Raw genomic sequence first — 13,109 nt, forward strand, 5'->3', positions numbered from 1 at the left:
CCCAAATTCACTCCCAAATACACCATACACCATTTTATTCCCCTTTCCATTGACACCAAAGATCCAGAGATCAATGAAGAGATAGATCGATCAAATTCGCTTCAAAAGCACTAGTCGAAAGATTCCGAAACCCTGATTGTTTTTGATAGGTCAAAGACCTATTTTCAGTGATTATCACTTCCTCTCTGGGCACCAGGAACAAGAAGACAAAAGTTATGAAGAAAGGGTATGCCAAAAAAAAAAAAAAAAAAAAATGTTTGAAAGAGCAAAGTCTCTAAGAGCAAAGTCTCTAATAAGGCAAAAAGAAACCCTAGGAAATGCCCTGAAGAAGAATGATGGAAGAGCAAAAGAAAAATTCTAGACAAAGTCTTAGCAAATCCGCCTCTTCCGAAGAAAAAAAAAATCTTTACGGAATTCTCAGCCATTATCTATCCAAAAATGGATACTCTGAAGAATCAAAGTCTATCAATTCTCTCAAAAATCGAAAGATCTGGATCCCTTTCACCAACATCCATAAATTTCCATCCAAACCCTTTAACCCATCTTCCTCTTGAAAGAATGCCTAGGAAGAAGATCAGTGCCGTCCTCATCTAGCCGGTGGAGATATCGATGCTTGACCAAGCCTATGATGCGAACTGTTACACGACTGGCTTCTGAGCGACAATACAAATAGAATAGGACACCCTAAACACTTGAATGATATGAGTGATCTGTTTGTGAGAAGCCTGATCATGTATACTCTACATCTGGGAGTTGGGAAGTACGCCTTTTCCACTACGGACGAAACTGAAATCTGAAGACCAAATCATCTAAGTTCGAAACTTTTTCTAATACTTTCGAACGATGAACCGATTTCCGATGAAGGCATAATAAAAAGATCTACGGGTGGGGCATAGAAGAATCCATTAGAAAGATACCGATATTCCCGCTTATTTGCTTGAGGACAAGCAAAGCTAAGTGTGGGGTATTTGATATCGGGCAAAAAGTCACGTTTTTACCCCCCTAAATCAAGCCCTAAAACAATAAAGATTAAAACTTTATCGGCAAAATTATCGTTTTTTCTATTGGTTTTGTAGATTAAGTGATTACGAAGGCGATGCAAAAAGAATCAGGAGAAACGGAGCTAAAACGAAGAATCTAGAGCGAAAACGGTGAAAGTCAAGAAATCAAGTTACGATCCAGGAAACAAGTCAGACCAGGGCACGGATCCGGCTTGCCATCCGGCCTGCCAATCCGGCTTGCCACGTGAATCCGGCTTGCCAAATCCGCCCCACCATCCGGCCTGGCAGCACGGATCCGGCTTGCCAAATCCGGCTTGCCATCCGGCTTGCCATCCGGCTTGCCGGCCGGATTTGGCTGAAAACTTTGCCTATTTAAAGAGGCCTCCTCCACTCATTTTCAACACACTCAACTTGCAACACACTCAACTTGCAACACAATTCATATTTTCAATCTTTTTAGGTAGTTTTTAGTAGTAGTTAGTTAGTTTTTACTTTTCGGAGGATAATCCGAGTCCCTCGGATCTCGGGGCAGATTAAGTCGAGCTTTTCGGGCTTTTATCCGGTACACCTTTCTTTTGTATTAAACATGTATCCTTACTCCTATTGTTTAATAAAGCATTCTGATATTGCCATGATTGCTTAATTTATCTGTATGTTGCCATGATAGAAGTTTGGGTTAGTGTAATTATGTTAATTTAGTACGGTTATTGTTATACTGCTGAACTAGGAAGTCTGATAGATTTGTATGCTAGCATCTTAAGGATTGACCAACTTAGGTTGTGATCAGGACTTGTCCACCTATATGAAATTAGCTACTTCATAGGATTAAGACCCCTGGTTATACTGTATCTGAAGATTCTATGAACTCGGTATGGCCGGAGTTCCCGAGAGGCATCTAATGCACTTTTAGGACACGGAACCTAGGAATTGAGACATGAATGACCTAGTATACCTATTGACTATTCTGAAAAGACCTCTTAGGAGCTGTTGAGATCTAGTTAGTGCCTTTACTGTGTGACCCAAGCCTATTGCATGTTCTTGTCTGATTGTTGCCTTAGGACTTAGTCATATCAACTGTTTAGGTGCTCTTTAGGTTTCTATCTGCTTTACTATCAGCCTGTTAACCATAATGCTGTATAATGTTTGTTTCGTTGTGATCTCACTAGTATGAAGTAACGGTAGTTAGTTATCATCTAAGGTTTTTCCAACCTAAACCAACGGACTCCTTCCGTTTGTGATCAGTGTTCAATCAACACGACACGCTGTTATTCAGTTATCTAAACTGATAACGGGGTTTAGGATTAGAGCTCAACCCACTAACACACCTAGTACCTTACTTAGGATAACCTCCGAGGTATTGTACGCTTCAGTTATACGACCGAGTGACATACTTCTCACTGCTCAAAGAGAACTCCGAGAGTCAGAGACAAGTAGGTCTGTGTAACTGGCTCATCCAACCAGATCTACATCAGTCCAAACATAGCCTTAACATAAGCATAATTACCTCAACCTAACCCAATACTGATATCTTGGTCAACATTTCCCTGATCCGCATACTCCGGATATCCTCCCACCTTTTTACTTTTCCGCATTTAGGGCCTTTAGGTAGAAAACCAACTACTATTTCCCATCCAGGTAATTTAAATAAAAGACAATTATCCACTTGATCTTCAATTCGTTAATCAGCATAAAAATTCGACACTAGGTTAACTTACACTTCTACACCTTAGAAAGTAAAGTAATTTAGGCCCCACAAAATATAAATAAACGAAGACACTGTGTGTGCCACCGAATCGGACACCTTGCGACCTAACGACACTGCAGAAATAAAACCGTCCGATAGTGGCATATCATCCCTGCTAATGAACTATCAGGAAAATGATGGTCTACTTATTTCGTATGGAGATAATTCTTTGGGTTACACAAAGGGTTTTGGTACTTTGACAAATAGAAATGTCACGTTCTTAAATGTTGCATATGTGGTTGGGCTTAAACATAATCTACTCAGCATAAGCCAACTGACAAGTAAGAACAAGATAGTCCAATTCAAAAGGAAAATTGGCACTATTTTTAATAAGATAGGGAAGCCATTACTGACTGCAAAACGTCACGAAAACTTGTATCAAATTGAAATGAACACAGTAGTCACAACAACTGATACTTGTTTCTATTCAAAGGCAGCAGACAACCTGAAGTGGTTATGGCACAAGCGACTCTCACATCTTAACTTCAAAGATATTTACAAATTATCTAGTAGAAGTTTAGTGTATGGGCTACCCACGATGTCTTATGTGAAGGACATATTGTGTCCTGGTTGTGAAAAGGGAAAACATCATCATGCCTCGTTCAAATCAAAGCAAATCTCATCTGTTGAGAAACCATTTCATTTACTTCATATGGATCTGTTTGGTCCTGTCAATGTGGCCAGCTGTAGTGGGAATAAGTATATATTGGTTATTGTTGATGAATATTCCAGATACACTTGGGTATTCTTTCTGAAGTAAAAGAGTGAAGCTGCTGATGAAATTATCAATTTTATCAAAATAATAGAGCTTTTGAATGGGCAACTAGTGAAACAGCTAAGAAGTGATCAAGGTACATATTTCAGAAATGCTACATTGGAAGAATTTTGTGCTGACAAAGGTATTTCCCAGAACTTTTCTGCTGTGAGAACACCTCAACAAAATGGTGTTGCGGAAAGAAGGAACAGAACTCTCATTGAAGCAGCAAGATCTATGTTGGCTGAGTCTAGGTTGAAAAATTCATATTGGGCAGAAGTTGTGAATACTGCCTATTTTATCCAGAATAGATCTCTTATAGTGAAAAGACATCAGAAAACTACTTATGAAGTTCTTAAAGGCAGAAGACCCTCAATTTCATTTCTTCATGTATTTGGCACTCCCTGTTACATTCTAAACAATAGGAATCAACTGGGCAAGTTCGATGCTAAGGCTGATGAAGGTATATTCCTTAGATATTCTAATATGTCAAAGGCATATAGGGTCTATAACAAGAGAAGGGGTTGTTTTAAAGAATCCATTAATGTTACATTTGATGAAACTATCCCTACTTCATCTACTGGTCATGAAGATGAAGAGTTACTATTTGAAGAGCCTACTCAGCAAGCTCTAGATGATGAAGAACCAGCACCACAACCCTCACCAATCCATGCTGCTGGGTTCCCTGATGATGAGATGGAACACTCTGTTCCATCTGTGTCCAAACCATGTGGACCTACTGGCTCTACTGAAGTTTTACAACTTGAGCCTAGGTCTGCTGGTTCTGAAAGATCATAAGCTGGTACTGATTCCACTGATGTTGTACAACTGTCTCCTGTTGCAGTTCAAACTATTGAACCCGCTGATGATCATGATGGTGTATGTTCCACAACCACCTCACCTGTTCATAACATTAAATGGACAAAGTAGCACCCGATTGAGCAAATCATTGGTAATCTGGCTAGTGGTGTTAAAACAAGAAGGCATGCAACCATCAACTTTTGTATACATGTTAATTTTGTGTCTAACATTGAACCCACCTGTCCTGAAGAAGCACTTAAGGATCCTAGTTGGGTAGGAGCAATGCAAGATGAACTTACTCAGTTTGATAGGAATAAGGTATGGAAGTTGGTACCTGAACCAGAGGATAAGACAAAGAAAATCATTGGTACCAAGTGGGTGTTTAAGAACAAGATGGATGAAGATGGAATTGTGATCAGAAACAAAGCAAGATTGGTTGCTCAAGGGTTTAGACAGGAAGAAGGATTGGATTATGGGGAAACGTATACACCAGTGGCTAGGATGGAAGCTATCAGATTGTTCTTGGCATATGCTGCTAAGATGAACTTTAGGGTATTCCAGATGGATGTTAAATCTGCATTTCTGAATGGGAAGATGGAAGAAGAAGTCTTTGTCAAACAGCCTCCTGGTTTTGTAAGCAGTAAATATCCAAACCATGTATGAAGTTAGACAAAGCTCTTTATGACCTCAAACAGGCTCCAAAAGCATGGTTGTAAAATAAACATGAAAAGTACAACTGGTGATTGCCAGTTACTGGGTGGTAGGCTAGTCAGCTGGACAAGCAAAAAGCAAAATACTGTGTCCACATCTACTGCTGAGGCAGAATATGTTTCTGCTGATAGTTGTACTGCTCAAGTACTATGGATGCAAAGCCAGCTGAAGGACTATGGTGTTCATGTTACAAAAACTCCAATCTACTGCAACAACACCAGTGCAATTGCTATCACCAACAATCCTGTGATGCATTCAAGGACCAAGCACATTGATGTTCGGTATCATTTCATAAGGGATCATGTTCAAAAGGTGATGTGGAGTTACATTTTATTTCTACAGACCAGCAGTTAGCACACCTTTTCACAAAGCTTTTAGATGAGAAACGTTTTAACTATCTCGTCTCTGAACTGGGTATGCTTGAACTTTAAATAAAAGATATTTTTGTTGGTATGCTGGCTCTACAACATGTAGGGCAAACCAGTAAGTCACATTTATTTACTTACTGCCTACATGTCAAACACTCAGCACACCAAGGTCTTTTATACTTTGGTTACTTAAAATGTTTTAAATGAAATAATAAATAGCTCACAAAATTAAATGATTCCTTAAAACTGAAACTGATAGGTGTCGAAGGGCCGGTCAAAAATAGCCTAATTACTCTACTTTAGATAGGGTAAGCAGGATTCGTTCCACGGGAAGTTGTGGTTAACTAGCAAGCAATTTCAAGATTGGTTTATTTGTGATTAACTAAAGTAAAGACTAGATTTACAATTACTAAGCAAGTGTAAACTTGGAATATTTAAGAGCATAAACAATGAGCTAAATAAAAGGTTGTAATCAATTGATTAAGAGTCTTTATCCCTTCACAATCCCAATTAAACATGCATTCATTCAAACAAGTATTATGCTTATCAAGTATTGATCAAATCTCATAGACAAGATTTCTTAGGCTTATTAATTCTAACTATCTTGGGATTGAATCATGCAACCTAGACACTATGTCTTTATCCTTAATCTAATTAACACTAAGTTGGATCAAGAACATAACGTTAAATCACTATAATTCAACTTGCAATAATTACAATCAATAATACTTGCATTGATCAATAAACAATAGGTTTATAATATCACAATTCAAAAGACATAAGTTTCATAACATTACAAACCACATAAACTTGAATGAAAAGAATACATGTATCAATTGTTCATGGAAGAAATAAAGTGAAAGAAACTAGCCAAGCATGTAGGTGATGATGATCATGGTTGCTTCTTGAAGTTGCATGAAGAACACTCCTTAAATTCTAGCTTGAATCTTGATTTGATGATGATTGATTGTGTGTTTTTGTGTGTTTGATGCTCTAAAACAGATGGAAAAGATTATTAATTCGTAGCTTAGGGTTTCTGATATTGCTAAAAATGAACACATATTTAGTCATAATATCAGTCCAAATTAATATACTTATTTCATTTTCAAGAACGTTTGATGCTTATTATGTAAAGAAAATGACTAACTACGCCCGAGTGAAGAAGATTTAACAAAACAGATGATTGGATGAATTTAGCACTGATTTGTACCGAATACATATCAAGATGTATTTATCCGAATCAAGAAAGGAAGAAGTCTAAAAAATGCTCATACATGACTCGCGTAATTGTAAAATTCTGATGTCGACAGTAATCTGACCAAGCTTGATTTGGGTGCAGTATATTATACAAAATTTCAAAGGAAAGATAAGATGGAAGTTAAATATGCAAAAGAAGTTTCAGTTGGAGAAGTGATCAAGTCTTTTACATTTAATACTACAAATGGATGGATGGCATGAAGAAATTTGATTATTATAAATGAATAAGAAAGCTATGCATTTCCAAAGGTAGAATTAACAAATCAAAAGAAGATCATATGGGATTAAATAATGAAAAGAAGCCTTCTTAGTCGATTAAACAATAATGATGTTCTAATTTTTAAATCATGGGCTCACCACATAAGAATTCAATATTCAAATAGTGAGTCAGAAGCATCATGGTTTTATCAAGAAGAATTTTATAGTCAATAAATTTGATTATAAATGAACGATGGTGTCAGAGGAAAAAACACACACAGAGTCACACAATGTAATACTCCAAGTTATACTTCGTAGTAGTGTAGTAATTAGTAATAGTAATAATATTTACTCCGTAGTAAAAGTGTGATATATTTGGTATTGTACGGGTGTTGTAATTCAAGATTTCGACCGCGTGAAGTTAATGAAAGCTATGAATTTGTATGTAAGTTTTATTTACTCTTTTATTATGTTTTGTAGCTAATTTGTTGTTATGTTTATTTAACCCACGTAGATATGATGTTCGACTACAAATAAGGACATGGGTAAATTAAGCTTGTACATGGTTTATATTTAAATAAAGAACGACCTTAAGGGTAATTGGGATTTTGACTACTAATGAGTGTGGTAAATAATTAAGTGACAACTTGTTAAATTACCATTACTTATAACTTGCTATATATATAAATAATCACATACGTTGACCGGACACGGAAGACGGATTACTTATATATATAGAAAGTTATTCATTGAAACGGACACGTGAATGGATTAATAATTAAAAGGCTAGTTAAAATTAAGGTGGATTACATTCAGTGACAACTGGTGTAATTATTGACATACGTGACAACCACGTCATACCATTTAAATAGTAATTAGTTAGAATATTTAACCGTGGTTACAAGATAGAATGATGAGGACACTCGCATTTGATGCTTGTAATTATAGGACTATTCTGGACAACTCTAGATAGACATCTTAAATATTCTACGGGTATAAAGGAAAATTAACCCAGGGTAAAAAGTAAAAAAAGTAAAAGTCAAACATCGTAACTACGGAAGTTAAATAAGCATAATACTCTTTTATTGTATTTTTATCTTGTTTAGTTAATTTGTATTTACTTTTACCGTTGTAACTTTTATTTACATTTATACTGTTTTCTAGTTTAATATTGCCTTAGTTGTTAGTTGTAATAAGTAGATGTTAAAAAGACAAACCGGTCGTTAAACGGTAAAAACCCCTAAAAATTACCATTAGCTATAAAAGTAAAATTAAAATTCTAAATAGAAAATAGAAATAACAAGGCTTTCCCGTGAAACGAAACTCGGATTTACCCTAACTATATTACCATACGATTAGGTATACTTGCCTATTGTGTTGTAGTAAAAATTAGGTTTAGTCCGTAAATAAAATAATACTAAAACTTGTAGGTTAAAAATATATACCACTACGAACATATCAAGGTTTTGGCGCCGCTGCCGGGGAGGGCGCGCTATTTTGATTTTCTTTTGGGGAATTTTAACTTTATTTTTATTTTTTTAGTTTTTGTAAAATAGTATAAATTTTTATTTGTGTAAATAAAATAAATAGATTTTTATTTTTTTTATTAACTTTAGATTTTATTTATAACTTCGTAATTTATATAAGGTTTAGATTTATTTTAGATTTTTTTTTAAAACTTAGAAATTAAAATAGGATGTAGAAATAAAACTGGAACAAAGACCGAATATGTGTGTTTGTGTTTTTGCGTTGGTAATTATGAACTAATTTAACCTTGTACTAAAAATTGCTAGTCACCTAGTGACTTAATGATAGCTAGTCAACACCAACTCAATGACATATTATATACATTTTCAATTCAAGTTTTGGAAGTTGAAAAAGGGAATTAGAAGAAGTGTTTCTTTTATTCAAAAAAAAAAAAATATCATCGAAGTTATAATTTTCTATACGAATGACTAGAAATTTTAGGTTTAAGTTTTAGTTTTTGTAATTTGCTTACAGATCGACATGTAAGTTTAGGTTTAATAATTAATATTAATTTAATTTAATTAGGGTTTTAGTTTTTTTTATTAATATTTAATCCATTAGGCCTTAATTAATTTAGTATTATTAATTAGTTACTTTAGTATTTAATAATTTAGTTTTTAAAACTTAAAAAAAAAAAAGTTAGACTTTAAGATTGTAGCTAAAATTTGGCCATAACAAAATAATGGAAAATTTTGAAGAAAAGGCCTTGGAAACTCTTTTTGAACTCCAAAATAAATTAAATCAATACTCTCAAGCAAGTGTTGATTACAATTCGTTCGGTCAATCTTGGATCATGAATGACGAAACAATAACTGGTTGCGAAATCTGTGAAGATTATCATTTAACATGGGAATGTAATTATTATGTTCCTATGGAAAATGATGCACCCATGGAACTCACATGGAATGATTATGAGGAGTGCAATTCAACTTGAGATTATTCTCAAGAATATCTCCAAATTCAACAACCAGACGAGGAAGAAAATTATGTGCCTGAAATTTTTTTAGATTATATGAAAATCAAACTCGAAGAACTTGACGCTCAAAATGAACAGATGAGAGAGTTTGCAAATAGGCAAGCTGAAACTCTATCAGACTACACACCTGTTGATCTGAGGAGTATTGTACAAGAAAATCTCATATCATCGAATTTTGTTGAATTCGAGAGCTCCGAAATCACCAACTATCCCGATGATACTTTTTATTCAGTCTTACCAATTTCACAACATACCGACACATTAGCCTCTACCGACAAAATCATCGATCCATCAATGGATGAAGAAGAAGTAAGGGTGACAAATTGGTACTCTTGAAAAAACGATAACGTTGAAAATTTTACCCCCGAGACCAAAGTGGTGGGACCGATAAGGACAGTTAATGAAGAAGAATTTACTTCGATCCCACAATCTACCATTCCAAGACATTCCACTAATCTTCCACAACCTTCATTAGATGATCACACCTCAGATTCTACCCAAACGGGTGAAAGAGGTGACGACTTTAAGCCGGAAGAGGAATTGTTTGGAATTGTCCATCCTAAAGAAATATGTGCGTCAGTGTATAATGATCCATTTGACCAAGAACCAGAAAAGAGACTAATCCATATTCTGAAAGCTACACTTAAAGGAGAATTAAAAAGTGACACCCGGGTAGGTTTAGAATTTTATAATTCTAAACTAATTGATATATTATATACCACCCGAGATGTAAATAATTGGCTAACTATTTTAATTCATGGAAGTTTTTCCACCGACTTCACATATCGTCCGATAAGTGTGGGGAAGTCCAGCCCCACTTAAACGTTAAAAATTTAGGGAAGAGTCGAGTGTAATGACTCAAATTAAACATGCACAAGGCTTTGGTGTTAATTTTTACAGTAAATATTTATGTGTGTTTTGTGTGTTTTGTTTGTTTGTATGAAAAGCAGGTAAAAGACACATTTTCAAAGACTAGCAAACAGTTCAGAAAAGCAACTATTTTGACGAAAAACATGTGTATTATAGCAATCGAAGGAATGAACGATGTTGCGCACCATTTGTCATCCAGCAATTCTGTGGTATCTTTAACTATCTTTCTACACTATATACCCTCGCGAATTTATCGTTGTAGTCTGATTTCATGCAAGTGAGGGCATTGCATGATCTTAAGTGTGGGGAGGAGTTATAAATTCTCTCGGGTTTATATACTTGGCTTATTTTCTAAATTTTGAGAAAAATTTGAAAAATTTTAAAATTTTTAACTAAATGAATTCAATTATTGTTTATATATATTTATGAATGATAAAATTAGGTGTCAACACTGAAATTATTGTTACCCTCTAAAAGGACATAAATTGAGAAACAAACCAAACGCTTGAATTTATTTATTAGTAATGAAAAGATTCATGAAAAAAGTCAAGTTTGGGGAGAATCTACCAAGTTATTATCAATCACATGTTTGCAAAGAGTTATTATTGCAGGTGCTTTTTCTTTGGACTATATATAATGGTTTTACCCGTAAAAATGAAAAGACTACAGGATGGCTTAACTCCATCCTTAAAGGAAGTAAAGTCTTCCGAAAAAGACACGCGCTTCTTGATTTAGGTTAAGAAGTTGTCGTTCAGACTAGTTGTAGAGTCTACGAAAAACCTTGTAAAGTTTTCTCGAAAATCAGCTGGAAATCCACGGACCTCAGCATCAGACAGGGTCGCCACGTGGTCGGACTTATCCTAACCATGAGAGGATTTGTCTTGTAAAATGGGGAGGACGCCTTGCAAATCAGCCGGATAAGACTGATGAACCAGATCCCCAGAAAGGATAATCTCCTTAAAGATTAAAAATCAGCATTTAAGCCTGATATTACTCAATCCTTGAGATTGACATTAAAGATTGAGAATTACAAACTCATGGAATTCGATGATATCTATACTCGAACTTGATCGAGAAAATGTTTTGAAAAATAAAAACCGATTTGTTTTCAAAAACATATATTCAGTACGTTCATTACTGTTGAACGTAAAATCCTAGGAATTCACCGGAATTCACTAGGTCACCTGAACCAAATCGGGTGTCAACCGTACGAACGGTGGTTGCATAGCATGGTCGAAGACAGGACCTTGTGCCAGACCAAAAACTTCTAGGGTGATCTTTACTATTTCTCCTACAAAGGATAGTAATTGCATCCAACACGATATTGACCATAATTTTATGCAATGTCTTAAAAGACATCGCCTTAACAGTTTCTTGTTCATTGCTTTCCTTTGCAACCGGACGGTAGTTTGCCAAAAGGTATATACGGAACAAGTAAACTGGATGTGTGCTTTCCAAATACAGGGTTAGCAGTGGGTACACAAAGCCAAAGTTTTAGCTTAAAATCAAAAGAAAATACGAAACCCACAACCCACAAAAATGTTTATGAAAACTTACACTGGTAATGGGTTAATCCGAAAAACGTGTCTAGTGTAAAAACTAGCATGCATTTTCAAAATACAAAACGTTTTCATCAGGTTCCTATTTTCCCTAAGGATCCAAATTTTTATAAGTCACATATGACTTTAACTACGACCCTTAAGTTTCATTAAATTGAAACCTGATCGTTGTTTTTGAAATGAATTGACGGAAAACGCTTCTAGATTAATATCTAGAGGTAGTATGAAAATTTGTGCCGTGACTTGAAAAAGAATTATCATCATTGTATATAGTTTGAAAAATAAAGTGTGAAAAATAAAGGAGTAAATTGTGTGAAGTGTGATTTTATTATTTCAGAGTATATTTAGTACAGAATTGCTTGAGGGCAAGCAATGTTCAAGTGTGGGGATTTGATATTGCTAAAAATGAACACATATTTAGTCATAATATCAGTCCAAATTAATATACTTATTTCATTTTCAAGAGCGTTTGATGCTTATTATGTAAAGAAAATGACTAAGTACGCCCGAGTGAAGAAGATTTAACTTGCTATGTATATAAATAATCACATACGATGACCGGACACGGAAGACGGATTACTTATATATATATATATATATATACATATATATATATATATATATATATATATATATATATATATATATATATAAAGTTACTCATTGAAACGGACACGTGAATGGATTAATAATTAAAAGGCTAGTTAAAATTAAGGTGGATTACATTCAGTGACAACTGGTGTAATTATTGACATACGTGACAACCGCGTCATACCATTTAAATAGTAATTAGTTAGAATATTTAACCGTGGTTACAAGATAGAATGACGAGGACACTTGCATTTGATGCTTGTAATTATAGGACTATTCTGGACAACTCTAGGTAGACATCTTAAATATTCTACGGGTATAAAGGAAAATTAACCCAGGGTAAAAAGTAAAAAAAGTAAAAGTCAAACATCGTAACTACGGAAGTTAAATAAGCATAATACTCTTTTATTGTATTTTTATCTTGTTTAGTTAATTTGTATTTACTTTTACCGTTGTAACTTTTATTTACCTCTATACTCTTTTCTAGTTTAATATTGCCTTAGTTGTTAGTTGTAATAAGTAGATGTTAAAAAGACAAACCGGTCGTTAAACGGTAAAAACCCCTAAAAATTACCATTAGCTATAAAAGTAAAATTAAAATCCCTAAATAGAAAATAGAAATAACAAGGCTTTCCCGTGGAACGAAACTCGGATTTACCCTAACTATATTACCATACGATTAGGTATACTTGCCTATTGTGTTGTAGTAAAAATTAGGTTTAGTCCGTAAATAAAATAATAATAAAACTTGT

This window comes from Rutidosis leptorrhynchoides, chromosome 11 (genome assembly GCF_046630445.1).
Source record: "Rutidosis leptorrhynchoides isolate AG116_Rl617_1_P2 chromosome 11, CSIRO_AGI_Rlap_v1, whole genome shotgun sequence".
Lineage (NCBI taxonomy): Eukaryota > Viridiplantae > Streptophyta > Magnoliopsida > Asterales > Asteraceae > Rutidosis > Rutidosis leptorrhynchoides.